Genomic DNA, 21,099 nt, shown 5'->3' on the forward strand with positions numbered 1-21,099 from the left:
GAACTGTGACTTGAGATCAAGGGGTAGATTGTTATGCTTTGTGTATGCTATCATATATCTGATTCTGTACTGTTCTTAAAATGTATACATATAAGTCACTATTATGTATACTTCTATACCTTCTTTACACTGTTTTAATGTTTTTATACTGCTTTCAAACACCCGTTTATAAGTCAGTTATAATGTTAAGACAGAAATAGAGAATTTCTGAACCTGGAAATAGAAACATAATTTATTTCTATAATGCTCTTTAACCATTAAGAATAAGCTGTTGGTGTAGTGGTTGAGAGCTAAGGCTGCTAACCAAAAGATCAGCAGTTCAAATCTACCAGGCACTCCTTCGAAACTCTATGGGGGCAGTTCTACTCTGTCCTATAAGGTCTCTATGAGTCGGAATCGACTCGATGGCCAACAGGCTTGGTTCTTGGTTTTTTATAAGTCATTAGAAAGTTGTTCTAACCTTGAAAATAGATAATAGAAGTATGTGAAGTAGGTCATAAATTACTTCCTGAAATTGGGCTGTGCACCTGTACTCAACGATGATGAAATGTAACATTAACCAAATCTGTATAAATTCACAGAACATAAATATATCACTAAACAATTGCAAAAGACCTCTTCAAAGTGTCAAAAAGCAAAGATGTCACCTTGAGGACCAAGGTGAGCCTGACCCAAGCCATGGTGTTTTCAATCGCCTGATATGTATGCGAAAGCTAGACAATGAATAAGGATGACCAAAGAAAAATTGATGCCTTTAAATTGTGGTGTAGGTGAAGAGTATTCACTATACCATGGACTGCCAAAAGAACGAACAAATCTGTCTTGGAAGAAATAGAACCAGAATGCTCCTTAGAAACAAGGATGGCGAGACTACATCTCACATACTTTGGACATGTTATCAGGAGGGATCAGTCCCTAGAGAAGGACATCATGCTCTGTAAAGTAGAGCATTAGCAAAAAAAGAGGAAGACCCTCAACAAGATGGATTGACACAGTGGCTGCAACAGTGGGCTCAAGCATAGCAACAATTGTGAGGATGGTGCAGGACTGAGCAGTGTTTCGTTCTGTTGTACATAGGGTCAATATGAGTTGGAACCAACTTGACGGCACCTAGCCACAGCAACAACAATTTCCATACTTTTTAATTAATTAACTTGGCCTTGAAACATGTAGCAAACAAGAACATAAATATGCCATAAATCAATTCCCAAATTGGCAAAGAAACGTAATATAAATTAACAAAACATAAATACGTCATACAACGGTTCTTTAACTGGCAATAAAGCAAACCAATTGTAGTTGAACGTGACAGCACACAGGATGTGTAAACCCATGGATTTTGGCTAATTTTCACAGACGACTAAAGCAAAAGGTCTCTCTGATTCCCTGTCTGAAGACTGGGATACTGCTCACCACCACTGAATTCAGACCACCTCTGAATTCCAGTGGTAGACAACTCTCCTCTCTGACACCACTCGTTAAAGGTAAAGCCTCAAGTCTAAAGATTTAGACTAACATTTAAACTAACATTGTAATTGTTAATTCTGATTCTCCAATGCTAGATGAATGTCTTGAGGTCTTACTTGGCGTGCCTTGCAATGACTACCTTGCAATAAACTAACAGAGTTTATACACAACAATCCCGAGCATTTCTTTATTTATTCTTAAGATAAAATTCTCCAAGACAAGGTGATAGCAGAAACTTGTAGACTCAGTGAGAGAGAACTCAAAGTTTGGAAGCTTGCGTTCACCCAGAGGTACTTCAAAAGAAATAGCTGGAGAGCTACTTCTGAAAAATCAGCCTTTGGAAACTCTATGGAGCACGGTTCTATTCCAATACTCATAGGTTCACCATGAGTTGGAGTCAACTCACTGGCAAGTGGAAAAAAACAAAATAAGAATACATTTAGAATTTGGATCATAACTTTTTATAGATGCCCTTGTAGCAAATCAAATAATATACACTAGTTTCACCAGGTTTAAGGACCTTTTTTACAATGCATTAGGTACTTTCTTTTTGTTATTTGTTCATTTTATTGTTAGAGATTAACAAATAAGCATAAATCATAACACTTGGCAGTGATACAGCTGGAAGATCGAAGGTTTTTGTGTTATAGAGTTGTGAATTTGGGCAGTGGTTCTGCCACCTGGCACTGTGTGACCCCGAGCAAGCTACTTAGTCTTTCGGACTTTCAAGGTCCACATTTTACATTCAGGGATGAAATGCACTTTTCAGACTTTTGTAAGAATCATTAGAAAGCACCTAGGGCGGAACTGAAATATTTTAGGCATTTAACTAGCTGTTATTGTGGCGGCTTGGAGGCACAGTGATTAAGAGCTCAGGCTGCTAACAAAAGGTCAGTAGTTTGAATCCACCAGCCACTCTTTGGAAACCCTCTAGGGCAGTTCTGCTCTGTCCTACAGGGTTGCTATGAGTCAGAATCAACTTTACACAACAGGTTTGGTCTGGTTTGAGTGGTTATTGCATTCAGTAATATTCTTGAGTTGTGCTAAAACTTCTTATTCTAAGTATCATGTCTTGGGACCTTTGTGTTTATGGTAAAACATTCATCTAAAGAAGCCATCAATCAGCGTATTATCATTTCTTAATGCTTCTGGTTATTGAAGTTGTAGTATCTTGTGTTTAGTATCTCAAGAATTGCCTAAGCACAGCCTGTCTATTAAAACAGGATGGAGCTGAATGTCTGATGCATGTATTGACACAAAAATTTAGATAAAAGGAAGCAGGGTGAAATCACTTCATATATAGTGCACTAGAACAGCATCTGACCAGCTATCAGAGTTTAAATACCTCTGGCCTCAGAACAAATGTCTTTCTGACAGTTTGGAGTCAGGCTGCGGGTAGCAAAAAAAAAAACAAAACTACAGGAACAATGGAAAGGAGAGAATCAATAGGATTGCCATGCTTCTTGTTGTTAGGTGCTGTGAAGCTAGTTCCAACTCATGGCAACCCTGTATACAACAGAATGAAACACTGCCCACAGTGTGCCATCCTCACAGACATGGCTCTGTTTGAGCCCGTTGTTACAGCCACTGTGTCAATCCATCTTGTTGAGCGTCTTCCTCTTTTTTGCTGACCCTCTATTTTACCAAGTATTATGCCCTTCTTGATGGTACCTAACAACAACAACAACATGTCCTTCTCCAAGGACTGGTCCCTCCTGATAACATGTCCAAAGTATGTTAGACAAAGTCTCATCATCCTCGCTTCTAAGGAGCATTCTGTATGTACTTCTTCCAAGACAGATTTGTTCAATTTTCTGGAAGTTCATGGTATATTCAATATTATTCCACAACACCATGCTTAGACAATGTAATTTGTGTATATTTCAGACAGCACTCTTGGCCGACCCTTCTTGTCTGGGTAGCTTATCTGATAGAGCAATCCAGATATTCACTCATGCCAGGTCTGAGACCTGTTTATAGTGCCCTTGTCAAATCATGGTCACAGGTTTATAGAAGACAGTTGGTAAACAGGTTTACCAATAGCGCTACTTCTCCCTGCTAATCCAAAGGCCACGTGGACACCGAAGTGTGGAGAGGGGAATCATTTTGTTCCTGTTTGAGCAGCCTGTCGGCCAATGGAGGGTAACGGTGTAGGCCTTGTAGGCTTTTTCTCCCCACCCTCTGCCCCCTGCCGCCTTTTTTTCAGTATCTGCAGTATCCTTATTGAACTGTTTTGTCCATGTGAAGGGTGTATGGTTCACTCAAACTGTTTAATTTGCAGTACCGTGAATTTGAGTGTGTTTGATTTTCTTCTTTACCATGCTATCTTCAAGCTACTGGACTAAGTGTCATAAGTTGAGAATGTTTAAGTGTGGTTAGCCAACCTACTTTATGCTTCTGAACAGCATCTAATATTTCCGGCTATAGGCCATTATCACAAAAAGGTAGAGGTGTCAGTGTTGTGGCCTAGCTCTGAGTATTCCTTAAAAGTGGCTTCTAATCTGTGCCAGACATTCGAGACAGATTCATCATGCCCTTGTCAGAGGATTGGATTACTACTAGTCAACAGTAGGGCAGAATACTTCAAGGTTAGACTTTAAACTGCTTTTTTTTTTCTTTCCTTTCCCCTATTTCTAGTACATTATCATATCCAGAGTGGTTTAATTTCCAGGCCTAATAGTCTGAATGAACTGGAGAAAGACACGAAAAGGAGCAAGGGGACAGAAAAAAGGATAGGGAAAGAATAGGAGGGAGGTGAGAAACCAGGGGATATAAGAGGCAGAAGCAGAGGCAGAAAGAAGAGAGAATGTCCTTGCATTGGTAAGAAAGTTAAAGTTCTTTAAAACAGGTCTTTAATGATTAGAATGTGTTGAAATTGTTTTTTTCTTTTTTCTTCACTTGTTTATAGCAGTTGATATAAACTACCCATGGTGTGTTAGCTATGTTATTTCCCTTTACATCTAAGGTGCCACAAAGACGCACAAGTTTGACAAGCTGTAATAAACTCAAAGGGCTACTGCAATTTAAGATTCTATTTCCTGAAATCATGCCACCTATACAGGAAATTAATAGCATATCAACTTCATGCCAGACTAGTGCAGATATAACTAGTGCAGATCTGGCCATAGGTTTGGGTAGATAAAGAGTTTCCCGTAGTAAAAGAAATCAGATGAAGAGAAGAGGGCCTTGCATAGCAAAGTTGCGTAGGTCTCTCTTCAGGCAGAGTAACCCAAAAGACAAAAGGAAAATACTGACTTCATTCTGCCACAAAGTGGACCTAAAAAAGAACGAATGCCTGCAACCTGTGAGCTACTTAAAAAAAAAAATCAGACTTACTGATTATAATTTGAGAAAAAAGTCTGTCTGTCTTAAAGTTGCACCAAACACATTTATTCTCCCCATGTGACATCCACTAGAGAATAAGGGAACTTTTACCCCACATATACATTTTATTTTCCCTAATTCCTCTCATTTTCTTTTCTCTATGCTCTTCCCTAGAGTCCCCAGTTAGTAAGCCCAGCCTCCTCCTATGAGGACATATTCATTGTTATGTAATAGCCATGACCCTGTCCCTGCATCATGCACAGGGGCCATGTCCCCAGACTTATTCTAGTCTCCTCATCACTGCCCTGCTGGGAAAGTTGCTGTTTCAGGGACCGTCCTCCTTGAGTCCCACTTGATTGAGTTTTCTCTGGTTACTGGCTCCCCCACTCATGGGGCCTGCCTGGGCCCAGGCCCTCCTGAGAGGTCCTCTCTTCCTGCCGGTGCTCTGGACACTCCTGTCCTCTGTCTGCTGCTCCTGTGGCCAGCCAGGATGGCGCTTCACTTCCTCTGAAGTTGTGATTCCCAGGAAGGCGCCCCACAAGTTGAGTGGAGCCGAGAGGTCAGGTCAGCTCTCCTACAGCATGCGCTTCCAGGGTCGAAGACATGTAATTCACATGAAGGTCAAGAAGACCTTGCTGCCCAGACATTTTCCTGTTGTTACCAACAATGACCAAGGTGCCATGCAGGAAGATTACCCCTTTGTCCCCTGAGACTGCTACTACTTCAGCTACCTGGAAGGGATTCCTGGTTCCATGGCCACACTGGACACCTGCTACGGGGGTCTGCGTGGCATGCTGCAGGTGGACGACTTTACTTATGAAATCAAACCACTGGAGGCTTCTTCCAAATTTGAGCATGTGGTTTCTCTGCTTGTGTCAGATGAAAAATCATCAGTTGAAAGGTGTATGAATGATGGAGAAGATATAAATAAAGCATTTGAGGAGGAAAAACTCACTGAAACTCCAAGAGCAGACCCTGTGTATCTGAGGGTGGGACACAGAAAATTCTTAAAACTTCACTATACAATTTCTCACTCATTAGACAATCAAAATGAAAATGTTACAGATATAGTAGAAAATGTGATTATAAACAGTATACTTGATTCCATTTATGGGATTATTCATATCAGTGTCTGTGTATGTTTGTTGTGCATATGGAAAGGTGTGGATCAGGTGAATCTCAACAATCCTAGTGTTTCATGTGTAGTAACTGCATTAGGTTTGTGGAAATACTATGGATTCTTTAATAAAATCCCACATGATACTTCATTGCTTTTTACAGGACATAGAATCAAAGACAGTACATATTTTTCCCACCATAGGAGCTTCATAGACACATCCAAACTGCCATGGAGATTGAGTTACTGGTCTGAGGACTGGGGACTATGGTCTCAGGGGACATCTAGCTCAATTGGCATAACATAGTTTATAAGTAAAATGTTCTGCGTCCTATTTTGGTGAGTAACATCTGGGGTCTTAAAAGCTTGTGAGCAGCCATCTAAGATATGTCTACTGGTCCCCTCCTGTCTGGATCAAGGTAGAATGAAGAAAGCCAAAGACATAAGGGAAACTTTAGTCCAAGGGACTAATGGACCACAACCACCACAGCCTCCACCAGACTGAGTCCAGTACAACTCAATGGTGCCCAACTACCATCACTGGCTGCCCTGACAAGGGTCACAATAGAGGGTCCCAGACAAAGATGGAGAAAAATGTAGAACAAAATTCAAACTCACAAAAAAAGACTAGACTTACTGGTCTGACAGGGACTGGAGAAACCCTAGGAGTACAGCCCCCGGACACCAGTTTAGCTCAGTAATGAAGTCACTCCTGAGATTCACCGTTCAGGCAATGATTAGACAGACCTGTAAAACAATAATATACGTAGCACAACAGTGTGTACAAGATTTAATGGGCACACCAGCCGAGGGGCAAGGAGGAGCAGGCAGGAGGGGACAGGAGAGCTAGACAAATGAAATGGGGAACCCAAGGTCGAGAAGGGGAGAGTATTGACACATCACGGGGTTGTCAACCAATGTCACAAAATGATATATGTATTAATTTTTTAGTGAGAACCTAATTTGCTCTGTAAACCTTCACCTAAGCACAATAAAAAATTTTCTTTTAGTTTTGCAACATATAGTAATTTTTAATAAAAAATCTTTGTTATTCATGTTAACGTAATGAGCTTCTTATTTTTTAATGAATTAATCACTAGATATTTTAATGATTTCTCAACTTTAATTTCAAATAAATATTGCTGGATATAATCCACACAGAAACCCTGGTGGCATAATGGTTAAGTGCTACGGCTGCTAACCAATGGGTCGGCCGTTCGAATCCACGAGGCACTCCTTGGAAACTCTATGGGGCAGTTCTACTCTGTCCTATAGGGTCGCTATGAGTCGGAATCGACTCGACGGCACTAGGTTTGGTTTGGTTTTGGTTTATAACCCACACACATGCACACACACAAAGAAAGAAACCAAATGATATATTGCATTGGGCAAATCTGCTGCAAAAGACCTCTTAAAAGTGTTAAAGAGCAAAGACGTTACTTTGAGGACTAAGGTGTGCCTGATCCAAAAAAACAAAAAATTTTTTTTTTTTTTTTTTTTAAGCCATGGTATTTTCAGTCACTTCATATGCATGGGAAGGCTGGATAATGAATAAGAAAGACCAAAGAAGAACTGACACCTTTGAATTGTGGTGTTGCCGAGGAATATATGGACTGCCAGAAGAACAAACAAATCTATCTTCGAAGAAGTACAGCGAGAATGCTCCTTGGAAGCAAGGATGGTGAGACTTCATCTCACCCACTTTGGACATGTTATCATGTGGGACCAGTCCCAGAGAGAAGGACATCATACTGGGTAAAGTAGAGGGTCAGCAAAAAAGAGGAAGATCCTCAGTGACATGGACTGAAACCGTGGCTGCAACAATAAACTCAAGTATAACAACGATTGTGAGGATGGCACAGGACCAGGCACTGTTTTGTTCTGTTGTACATATGGTTCCTATGGGCCAGAACTGACTCAATGGCATCTAACAACATCATCGACTGTCAGGGACCCTCTACTGTGATCCCTCTCAGAGCTATGGGTAGTTGTAACCCGGCACTGTCTAGTTCTTCTGGGCTTAGGCTGTTGGAATCTGTGGTCCATGTGGTTCTTTAGTCAAAAAATTTTGGACTAGTACTTCCCTTCTGTGTTTGATTTTCTTCATTCTGCTTTGCTCCAGACAGGGTAGGACCAATAGATATATCTTAGTTGGCTGTTCACATGCTTTTAAGACACCAGATGCTACTCAACAAAGTAGGATGTGGAACATTTTCTTTATGAACTATGTTATGCCAATTGACCTAGATGTCGTCGGAGAAGATGGTCCCCAACCCTCAACCCCAGTAATTTGGTCCCTAAAGGTGTTGATGTGTCTACGAAGCTTCTATGACTTTGCCTTGGTCAAGATGTTCTGACTTCCCCTGTATTGTGTGTTGTCTTTCCCTTCACCCAAGTTAACACTTGTCTGCTATCCGGTTAGCGATTTCCTCTCTTCACCCATCCTCTCCTTTGTAACCATCAAAGATTGTTCTTTTCTGTGTGTAAGCCTTTTCTTGGGTTTTTATAATAGTGGTCTCATGCAATCTTTGTCCTTCTGTGAGTGACTTAATTTCACTCAGCATAATGCCCTCCAGATTCACCCATCTTGTGAGATGTTTCATGGATTCATCATCGTTCTTTATCATTGCATGGTATTCCATTGTTTGTACGTACCATGATTTGTTTATCCATCCATCTGTTGATTGACACTTAGGTTGTTTTCATCTTTTTGCTATTGTGGATAATGCTACAATGACCATGGGCATGCATGTTCTATTCTTGTGACAGCTCTTGTTTCTCTAGTATATACTCCTAGGAGTGGAATTGCTAGATAGTATAGTATTTCTATCTGGTTTTTTAAACACTCACCCGGCTCCCAAAAAAAAAAAAAAAAAGAGACATTGCCATTTAGTTGATTCTGACTCATAGTGACCCTACAGGACAGAGTGGAACTGCCCCATAGAGTTTCCAGGGAGCGCCTGGTGAATTCAAACTGCTGACCTTTTGGTTAGCAGCCACAGCTCTTAGTCATTAGGGTTTCCAGTTTTTTTAAGGAAGTGCCATATTGTTTTCCATAGTGGTTGTACCATTTTACATTCCCACCAGCTGTGTATAAGAGCTCCAGTGCATAAGATTTCCAATCTCCCCATAGCCTCTCCAACATTTGTTATTTTCTGTTTTTTTGATTCATGCCAGTAATGTCTGGGTGAGATGATATCTCACTGTAGTTTTTACATTTCTCTAATGGCTAATGATCATAGCATTTCCTCATTTGTCTGTTAGCTGCCTTAATGCCTTCTTTGGTGAAGTGTCTGTATTCTTTGACCATTTTTTGATGGGATTGTTTGTCTTTTTGTTGCAGACGTGTTGGATTTTCCTATAGATTTTAGAGATTAGGCCTTTGTTGGATATGTTATAACCAAAAAAGTTTTTTCCCAGTCTATTAACTTCTCTTTTTACTCCTTTGGTGAAGTGTTTTGGTGAGTGTAAGTGTTTAACTTCCAAGAGCCCCAGTTATCTAGTTTACTTTCTGGTGTTTGTGCATTGTTAGTTACGGTTTGTGTTCTATTTATGCCATGTATTAAGGCCCCTAGTGTTGTCCGTGGTTTTTAATCCATGATTTTTATCATTTTATATTTTGTATTTAGGTCTTTGATCCATTTTGGGTTAGTTTTTGTGTATAATGTGTGGAATGGATCCTGTTTCATTTTTTTACAAATGGACATCCGGTTTTGCCAGCACCATTTGTTAAAAAGACAGCCTTTTCCCTGTTTAATGGGCTTTGACACTTTGTCAAAGATCTGCTGACCACAGGTTAATGGGTTTGCATCTGGGTTCTCAATTCTGTTCCACTGGTGTATCTGTCTGTCATTGTACCAATACCAGGCTGTTTTTACTACAGTGGCTGTATGGTAGGTTCTGAGATCAAGTAGTCTGAGGCTTCATACTTTGTTCTTTTTCCTCAATAATGCTTTGCTTATCCAGGGCCTCTTTCCTTTTCATAAGTTGGTGATTAGTTTTTTCCAACTCGTTAAGGAAAGCTGAGGGTATTTGGATCAGGGTTGCTTTGTATCTGTAGATTGCTTTGGGTAGAACTAACATTTTGACAATGTTGAGTCTTCCTATCCATGGACATAGTATGTTTTTTCATTTATGTAGGTCTGTTTTGGTTTCTTGCAATAGTGTTTTGTAGCTTTCTTTGTATAGGCCTTTTACGTCCCTGGTTAGATTTATTCCTAAGTATTTTATCTTTTTTAGTGGCTATTATCAATGGCATTGTTTTCCTGATTTCCTTTTCAAAGTTCTTTTTATCGACGTATAGGAATCCAATTAATTTTTGTATGTTGATCTTGATTCCTGCTATGCTGCTGAATCTTTCCATTAGTTCCAGTAGTTTTCTTGCAGAATCTTGGAGTGCTCTATGTATAGGATCATATCATCTGCGAATAGGGATAGTTTTACTCCTTCTCTTCCAATTTGGATGGCCTTTATTTCTTTTCCTTGCCATATTGCTCTAGCTTGGCCTTCCACCACAATGTTAAATAGGAGTGCTGATAAAGGGAATCCTTGCCTTGTTTCTGTTCTCATGGGGAATATTATCAGCCTCTTTCTGTTGAGAATGATGTTGTATGTTGGTTTTGTACAGATACCCTTTATTAGGTTGAGACATTTCCCTTCTATTCCTATTGTATTGAGAGTTTTTATCAGGAATGGGTTTTGGACTCTATCAAATGTCTGTTCTGTGTTCATCAAAATGATCATGTGATTCTTTTTTTTTGTTCTACTTATATATGTATTATGTTGATTGATTTTCTAATATCAAGCCATCGTTGTATGCCTGGTATGCATCCCATTGGGTCATAGTGTATTAGTTTTTTGATATGATGCTGAATTCTATTGGCTAGAATTTTGTTCAGAATTTTTACATCTATATTTAAAAGAGATATTGGTCTCTAGTATTCTTTTTTTCGTCGTATCTTTGCCTGGTTTTGGTATCGGGGTTATGCTGGCTTCATAGAATGAATTCAGGAATGTTCCTTCCTTTTCTGTACTCTGAAATAGTTTGAGTAGTACTGGAGTGAGCTCTCCTCTGAATGTTTGGTAGAATTCTCCAGTGAAACCATTTGGGCCAGGGCTTTTTTGTTGGTTTTTTTTTTTTTTTTAGCCTCTTTATTCTCTTCTCTTGTTATGCGTCTGTTCAGATTTTCTATTTCAGTTTGTGCTAATTTAGGTAATCAGCGTATTTCTGAAAATCTTGGTGGCGTAGTGGTTAAGAGCTACAGCTGCTAACCAAAAGGTTGACAGTGGTTTCTAGAAATGTGTCTGTTTCCTTTAGGTTCTCAAATTTGTTGAAGTATAATTTTTCATAATATTCTGTTATGATCCTTGTTGTTTCAGTTGGGTCTGTTGTCATGTCTGCCATTTCATTTCTTATTTGGGTTATTCGTTTCCTTTCATGTCTTTCTTTTGTCACTTTTGCCAGTGGCTTGCCAATTTTGTTGATCTTTTTAAAGAACCAACTTTTGCTCTTGCTGATTCTTTCTGTTGTTTTTCTGTTCTCTATTTCATTTATTTCTGCTTTAATTTTTATTCTTTCCTTTCTTCCGGTGGCTGTGGGCTTCTTTTGCTGCTCTCTTTCTATTTGTTGTAATAGTAGGGCTGCTGTTTTGGTTTCTGTGTGTTCTCCTTTTTTGATGTGTGCATTTATTGCTATAAATTGACCTCTGAGGACTGCCTTTTTTGTGTCCCAAAGGGTTCAATATGATGTGTTTTCATTCTCATTGGAATTTTCTTTTACTCAGTTGTTTTTAAGCAAGATGTTGTTCAATTTCCATGTTTTTTTTTTTTTTCTTTGTTCTTCCTGTTATTAATTTCTGCTTTTATGGGGCTGTGATCAGGCAGAATGCTTTGTATTATTTCAGTGTTTGGGATTTTATTGAGGACTGCTTTGTGGGCTAAAATACGGTATATTCGGAGAATGTTCCACCTGACAAAGAACATCATCTTTGAACCAGAGTCCCTGTTAATGTAAACAAGATGCTAGTTACAGCACTTTAATTAATACTTTTCCTGTTTTCATTTATCACTACTGACTTTTAACAGGTAAAACAGTTTATAGAAAAGAAAAGCATTCGATTTTAATGTTTTTTTTTTTTTTCCTGTTTCTAGGAGGTTAGCATACCTAGAGTGCTTGAATTTCCAGGTCTAACTGTCAAAATAGGCAGAAAGAGGAACAATGGACAGAAAGGATGATAGGGAAAGGATAGGAGGAGCCGAGAAAGGCATCGGGTTATAAGAGGCAGAAGCAGAGGTAGACAGAAGGGAGAAGGTCTTTGTGAGGGTGAGAAAGTTGAAGTTCTTTTAAACAGGTTTTGAAAGATTAGAATGTGTTCAAGTTGTTTCTTTATTTCTTTGGGCTAGGTGATATAAGCTACCCAGGATTTGTTAGCTATGTTATTTTTCTTTTTTCATAAGGTGCCACAGAAGGCAAATGTTTGACAAGCCCCAAGAAATCCAAAGGGCCACTGCAGCTCAAGATTTTATTTCATGAAAGCATGCCAGCTACAGAGGATATAAATGGCATTACGACCTCATACCAGACTGTATATCTAGTGCAGATCTGGCCTTGAGTTTAGGTAAAAGAAATCAGAGGAAGAACAGAAGAGGTCCTTGCCCTGCATTAGGATAGTCCCCTAAGTCTCTACAATGAGAAGTAACATGAAAGACCAAAGGAAAATACTGACTTCATTCTGTCACAAGGTGGACCTAAAAGAAAAAAGAAAAGAAAAGAAAGCCTGTAGCATGTATGCTACAATAAAAATCAGAGCAGAGTAGGAGGACAGGACTTACTCATTATAGTTTATAAAAAAACGTCATTAACTGTCCTAAAGTTGTAGTAAACACATTTATTCTTCCCTTGTGACATCCACAAGAGAACGAGGGACATTTTAGCCCACGTATACATTGTTTTCCCCAGTTTCTCTCAATGTTTCTTTATCACTGATCCCCAGTCCTGGAATCCTCAGCTCAGTAAGCCCAGACTCCCGCAATGAGTACGTGTTCATTATTATGTAATAGCCATGACTCTGACCCTGTATTACTCAGAGGGGCCATGTTCCCAGTGTTAGTTTCTTCTCCTCAACACTGCTCCTCTGGGAAAGTTGCTGTTTCAGGGACAGACACCCTTGCCTCCCACTAGATTGAGTTTTCTTTGGTTATAGGCTCCCTCATTCATGTGTCCTACCTTGTCTGAGATCCTTCTGAGAGGTCCTCTCTTCCTGCCAGTGCACTCTTGTCCTCTGTCTGCTGTTCCCATGGCCCACCAGGGTGGCACTTCGCTTCCAGCTAAGTGGAGCTGAGATGCCAGGTCAGCTCTCCTACAGCATGCGCTTCCAGGGCTGAAGACATGTAGTTGACAAGAAGGTCAAGAAGAGCTTTCTGCCCTGACATTTTCCTCCTCTTACCAACAATGACCAAAGTGCCATGCAGAAGGATTACCCTTTGTCCCCCAAGACTGTTACTACTTCAGCTACCTGGAAGGGGTTCCTGGGTCCATGGCCACACTGGACACCTGCTACGGGGGTCTGCGTGGCATGCTGCAGGTGGATGACTTTACTTATGAAATCAAACCATTGGAGGTTTCTTCCAAATTTGAGCATGTGGTTTCTCTGCTTGTGTCTGAAGAGAAATCAATAGGAGATAAAAAGTGTATGAATGAAGAGGAAGATATAAATCAAGCATTTGAAGAGGAAAAACTTGCTGAAACTCCTAGAGCAGGCCCTGTGTATCTGTGGGTAAAACATAGGAAACTCATAAAACTCTACTCCAGTTTCTTGCTCATTACACCCCCTGGACATTAATGTGACACATATAATAGAAAATATAACTATAAACAACATAGTTGATACCATTTATATACATGTGCATATGAACGTCTTTATATGCCTGATATATGTATGGAATAATAGGGATATGGTAGATTTAGATACCTTTATTGCTCCAATTACCTTGAATCAGTTCGGTTTGTGGAAGCATTATGGGTGGAGGAGTCAAATTCTACCTGATACTTCATTGCTTCTTGCAGGACATATGATGGGACTGGATAAATATTTTTGCTTTTAACCAGGGAATATGCAATCCCAACTGGGAAGCAGCCTATGTGTTTCTAAAAGATTACTACTTATTTATGGCTGCAGCTCTCTCAGCACATGCAATAGGTCATAACTTAGCCCTTCCACATGATACAACAAGTTGTCACTGTTTTTGAAGAACTAGCTGTGTTATGGCTCCTGAGCCTGGTCTTCTAGATATGACGAGCAATTTTTCTTATAAAGCAGTGGCTTATTGGCTTGTCATTTTTATCCTTGTATGAGTGAACTAAATATTCCATACAATCATTTTCCTTATGTACTTCCTCATTGTGGAGACAAGATTGTGAATCAGGGGGAAGAATGTGACTGTGGCTCCTTTAAAAAATGTATTCAAGATACGAGTTGTGGGACCAATTGTGTCCCGACTCTTGGCAGCTTATGTGATGGAGGAGGTTGCTGCAATGACTGTAAATATGCTCCTTATGGATGAGTTCGCAGAGACATACTTGGCATTTGTGATCTACCAGAATACAGTGATGAGAAAATGCATGAGTGTCCAAATGACACTTATGTCCAGGATGGGACCCAATGTTCAGCAATAGCCATTTGTGTGAGAGGAAATTGTAGTGACCGTGAAATACAATGCAAAGCCCTTTTTGGTTATAAGGTAAAAGATGCTTCACCAGCATGCTATGAGAAACTGAACATAATAGGTGACGGATTTGGAAACTGTGGGGTGAAGGTAATAAGAGGGGGAGGACGAATTGTTAAATGTGACGAAGATGATGTTTTTTGTGGAATGCTGTACGGCAAAGGTGTCACACAAGTCCCGGGCGGAGGCGAGCACTCTACATTTTCATCATTTAGCAGTTTATGATACTAAAGAAGAAAGGTGCTTTGGATACGATGCCCACTTTGGAACAGAGGAGCCATACAAGGGGCTTGTAGTTGATGGTGCCACATGTGGTCCAGGAAGATACTATCTTTAAAAGAATTGTACCTATTATCATGATCTGAATTTTACCTGTAATGTGTCAACATGCCATTTCAGAGATGTGTGCAACAGCAACAGAAATTGTCGCTGCCTGCATGGTTGGAAGCAGCCATTTTGTGAACAGAGAGGATCAGGTGGTAGTATATAGATAGTAGTCCTCCCCTGACAAAGAAAGTGATTTTCGAGCCAAAGTACTTGTTAATGTAGACAAGGTGCTAGTTGCAATGCTCAGTCATCTAATACTTTTTCTGTTTTCATTTCTCATTGGTGGCCTTACACAAATGAAACTAGGTAGGGAAAACAAGGGAGTGCGGAAAACACTGGCGCCGATATAATTCTGGAACTTTGGTAAATACTAACAGGAGCCCACTCCATGGAGAAAATAACATTGGAACTTCCTGGGAAAATGATCAGTAACCACTCTGACAACCATATCATCCTTTAGTTAGTCTGAGACTGTCATCCTGAAATAAAATGACTTGACAAATTAGAAATTTTGTGTTTAAATATGGTTAGCTTTCCATTTCTGCCCCTATTCTTTATACTCAAAGAGGTGATAGCAGGAACTCTTACATTCAGTAAAAGAGAACTCAAGGCTTGGAAGTTTGAGTTCACCCACAGGGGCATATGTAGAAATGGCTGACAAGCTACGTCTGAAAAATCAGCGACTGAGCATAGTTGTGATATGATACACACAGGATCACCATTAGCTGGAGTTGACTCACTGGCAACTGGAAAAAAATAAGAGAAAATGAAAACGTACTTATGATTTGGATCATAACTTTTTATAGATGCCTTTGTAACAAATCCAATAACTTATATACTTGTTTCATCCAGTTTAAAGACATTTTTTCCAATGTGTTAGGCAATTTGTCATTATTTGTTCATTTTATTGTTTGAGATTAACAAATGAGCATAAATTGTAACACTTGTCAGTGATACAGTAGTAAAATCAAAGACTTTTGTGTCACAGAGTTGTGAATTTGGACAGTGGCTCTGCCACCTGCCACTAAGTGATCTTGGGCAAGCTACTTAGTCTTTCAGAATTTCAAGGTCCACATTTTACATTCAGGAATGAAATGCACTTTTTTAGGCTTCTGTAATGATGAAAAGAAAGCACCTAAGAAAGACTTGAAATCTTTTAGGCATTTAATAAGCAGTAGCTGTTATTCCAACTGATATTTTCTTGATTTGTGCTAAACCTGACTTATTCCAAATGTAATATCTTTGGCCTTTTGTGTTTATTGTAAAACCATCACCCAAGTAACCATCACTGTAATATCACTTCTTAATGTCTCTGGTTATTGAAGTCATAGTATTTCATGTTTACTATCTCAGGAATTGCCTCAGCACAGTCTGTCTATTAATACAGGATGGAGCTTACATCACACTCTCAACCACATACGCTCAAACTCACGTACTGAAACAGTTTGAAGAGAACAAAGGCCCTTCACATATAGACAACAATTCACTAAGGATACATGCAGATATTGGAAAAGGAAAAACAACAAAAAAAAGACAGCACAGGCCTGATACAAGTACTGATGCAAAAATTTAGTAAAACCAGAAGAACTAGATGGCGCCTACCTACCAGCAATGACCGCCTTGACGGGGAACACAACAGAGAGTCCTGGACAGAGCAGGAGAGAAATGTAGAACAGAACTCAAATTCACAAAAGAAGACCAGACTTAATGGTCTGACAGAGACTGGAGGAACCCTCGAAACTATGGCGTCTGGATGCTCTGTTAACCCAGAACTGAAACCATTCCCGAAGCCCATTCTTCAGACAAAGATTAGACAGACCTATAAAAAAATAATACATATAGGGAACATGTTTCTTAGTTCAATCAAATACACGATGCCAAATGGGCAGCTCTTGTCCAAGAGCAGGATGAGAAGACAGGAAGGGACAGGAACTGGCCTAATGGACACAGGGAAACCAGGATGGAACAGGGGAGTGTGCTGTCACATTGTGAGGATTGCAACCAATGTCACAAAACAATATGTGTATAAATTTTTGAATGAGAAATTATGTTGAGCTATAAACTTTCACCTAAAGAACAATTAAAAAAATCCTAGAGACCTAAAAAAAAAAAAGAAAAAATTTAATAAAAGCAGGAAGAATTCACTTCATAATGAGTGCACTAGAACAGAGTCTTGCCAGCTATTAGAATTAGATTCATGCTCTTTTAACACCTTAGGCCTCAGATCAAATCTCTTTCTGGAAATTTAAAGTCACCCGAGGGGAAGAATGAAGCAAAGAATCAATAGAATTGCCAAGCCAGGACAATTTAATTTGTCCATCTTTTATACATCTCTCTTGGGCAGCCCTTCTTGTCTGAGTGTCTTACGTGCTGGCTCAGTCCAGATCTTCATTCATGACAGGGTTGAAACCTGTTTATGGTGCCGTTGTCCTACAGGGTCGCTATGAGTCGAAATCGACTCGACGGCACTGGGTGGGGTGTCAAATCATGGTTGCACCAGTGTCTACCGTAAATGAGACTGAGTGACCATTTACCATTTACCTCACTGATTCAGAGGCGATTGTGGAAATTAAAGTGTGTAGAGAGGAGTCATTTTGTTACTGTTTAAGCAGCCTGTTGGCAAAAAGAGGATAATTGTGTGGAACCTATAGCCATTTTTCTCCTTTTTTTTTTTTTTCTTTTCTGGTCCTTATTGAATTGTTATGTATCGTAAAGGGCCTTTTGTTTTCTTCAAACTGTTTCATTTGCAGTACATAAGTTTGAGTGGGTGTGGTTTTCTTTATTTATAATGCTACCTTCAAGCTACTGGACTAAGTGTTATAGGTTGAGAATGTGTAGGTATGGTCTGTCAGCCTATTTTATGCTTCTGAACAGAATCTAATATTTCAGGTTATAGAGAAATAACACAAAAAGGTGGAAATGTCAGTGTTATGGCCTTACCCTGACTATTCCTTAGAAGTGGCTTCTAATCTATGGCAGACATTTGAGACATATTCATCATGCCCTGGTCAGCAGAATTGGATTACTACCAGTCGACACTGAAATGAATACTTCAGGAGTAGACGTTAGTGGTATTTTTTTCTTTCCTAATTCTAGGACATTAGCATATTCAGAGTGAATGAAGTTCCATGTCTAATGGTCTGGAGAAAGGAAGAGGAGTAAGGAACAGAAAAGGTGATAGGAGGGATCTGATCATAGGTTTGGTAGATTAGGAGTTTCCCCTAGTAAAAGAAATCAGATGAAGAGAAGGCTTTGCCCTACCAAAGGAAAGTTGCCTAAGTCTCTTCTTATTCAGGGTAGCTCAAAAGACAAAAGGAAAATGCTGACTTCATTCTGTCACAAAGTGGACGTAAAAAAGAATGAGATCCTGCAACCTACATGCTACTTAAAAAAAAAAACAAACAAACAGAGACTTAGTGTTTACAGTTTGAGAAAAAAGTATCTGTCCTAAAGTTGCACCAAACACATTTATTTTCCCCTTTTGACATCCATTAGAGAATAAAAGAACTTTTAGTCCACATGTACATATTTTTTTCCCAATTTGTCTCATTTTTTTCTCTTCTCTATGCTCTGCCCTAGAGTACCCAGGTGAGTAAGCCCAACCTCCTCCTATGAGGACATATTCATTGTTATGTAATAGCCATGCCCCTGACCCTGCATCATGCACAAGAGCCATGTCTTCTGCTATACCCTATACTCCTCATCGCTGTCCTACTGGGAAAGTTGCTGTTTCAGGGACCGTCCTCCTTGACTCCCACTTGGTTGAGTTTTCTCTGGCTACTGGTTCCCCCACTCATGGGGCCTGCCTGGGCCCAGGCCCTCCTGAGAGGTCCTCTCTTCCTGCTGGTGCTCTGGGCACTGCTGACCTCTATCTGCTGCTCCTATGGCCCACCAGGATGGCGCTTCACTTCCTCTGAAGTTGTGATTCCCAGGAAGGTGCCCCGCAAATTGAGTGGAGCCGAGAGGTCAGGTCAGCTCTCCTACAGCATGCGCTTCCAGGGCCGAAGACATGTAGTTCACATGAAGGTCAAGAAGACCTTGCTGCCCAGACATTTTCCTGTTGTTACCAACAATGACCAAGGTGCCATGCAGGAAGATTACCCCTTTGTCCCCCGAGACTGCTACTACTTCAGCTACCTGGAAGGGATTCCTGGTTCCATGGCCACACTGGACACCTGCAACGGGGGTCTGCGTGGCATGCTGCAGGTGGACGACTTTACTTATGAAATCAAACCACTGGAGGCTTCTTCCAAATTTGAGCATGTGGTTTCTCTGCTTGTGTCAGATGAAAAATCATCAGGAATTGAAAGGTGTACGAATGAAGGGGAAGATACAAATGAAGCATTTGAAGAGGAAAAACTCACTGAAACTCCTAGAGCAGGCCCTGTGTATCTGTGGGTGGGACATAGGAAAAAATTAAAACTTCACTACACAATTTCTAATTCATTAACCTCCCAGAACAATAACGTTTCACGTATAATAGAAAATGTCGTGATTATAAACAACATAATTGATTCCATTTATGGAATTGTTCACCTTAATGCCTGTGTACGTCTGCTGTGCATATGGGATGGTGCGGATAGCGTAAATCTTTGGGCCAATAGTGTTTCACACGCGGTAACACGTTTCGGTTTGTGGAAATATTATACCTTTTTTGCTGAAATTCCGCATGATACTTCATTGCTTTATACAGGACATAAAATTGGAGGAGCTACATATTATTCCCACCACGCAGGAATATGCAATCCAAACTGGGGAGCATCGTATGTATTTGTGTCAGATTATCACATATTTCTGGCTGCAACTGTTTCCGCACATGCACTAGGTCATATCTGCGGCCTTACACATGATACAACTGGTTGTCACTGTTTTCGAAGAAGCAACTGTGTCATGGCTCCTGTGCCTGGTCTTCTAGATATGCTGAGTAATTGTTCTTATGGTGTACTCTTTGCACTGCTTAACAGGTGGGATCCTTGTTTGAGTGAAAGAAATACTCCATATCATAATTATCCTTACATAGCTCCTCGTTGTGGAGACAAGATTGTAAACATGAGGGAAGAATGTGATTGTGGCTCCTTAAAAGAATGTGCTCAAGATAAGTGTTGTACGACAAACTGTGCCCTGACCCTTGGCAGTTTCTGTGATGAAGGAGATTGCTGCAGGAACTGTAAATATGCTCCTCCTGGAAGACTTTGCAGGGAAACACTTGGCATTTGCGATCTACCAGAATACTGTGATGGGAAAACACATGAGTGCCCAAATGACGCTTATATTCAGGATGGAACCCCTTGTTCGGCAGTAGCCGTTTGTGTGAGAGGAAATTGTAGTGACCGTGATATGCAATGTCAAGCCCTTTTTGGCTATGATATACAAGATGCGGCACCAGTATGCTATGAGAAATTGAACACAGTAGGTAACCGATATGGAAACTGTGGGGTGAGAGTGATAAAAGGGGGAGGACAACCTGTTCCATGTGAAGAGGATGATGTTTTTTGTGGACTGCTGCACTGTCGAGGTGTCACACAGGTCCCTGGTGGAGGTGAGCACTCTACATTTCGCCATATAGTAGTTTATGATGTTAAAGAAGAAAGGTGCTTTGGATACGATGCCCACTTTGGAACAGAGAAGCCATACATGGGGCTTGTAGTGGATGGTGCCACGTGCGGTCCAGGAAGATACTGTCTTAGACAGAACTGTACCTATTATCAAGACATAGGCTACAGCTGTAATGTGTCATCCTGCAATTACAGAGGAGTGTGCAACAACAACAATAATTGTCACTGTCAGCGAGGTTGGAAACCACCATTTTGTGAACAAAGAGGAGCAGGTGGTAGTATAGATAGTGGCCCTCCACCTGACAAGGAACTTGGCCTTCGAGCCAAAATACTTGTTAATATAAACAAGACGTTAGCTATAATAATCATGCGTTTAATACTTTTTCTAGCTTCATTAATTGTTGGTGCACTTTCAACAATAAAAAATCTTAGAAAAATGAAGACAGTAAAAAAAGCTCAAGAAAACAAGTAAATGAAGCCCACTCAGTGAAGAAAAACCATTGGCAATTTCTGAGAAAATGATCAATATTCACTTTGACAAGCATGTCATCCTTTAGTTTTTCTGAGATTGTCACCCTGAAATAA

The sequence above is a fragment of the Loxodonta africana genome, chromosome 10 (genome assembly GCF_030014295.1).
Source record: "Loxodonta africana isolate mLoxAfr1 chromosome 10, mLoxAfr1.hap2, whole genome shotgun sequence".
Taxonomy (NCBI): domain Eukaryota; kingdom Metazoa; phylum Chordata; class Mammalia; order Proboscidea; family Elephantidae; genus Loxodonta; species Loxodonta africana.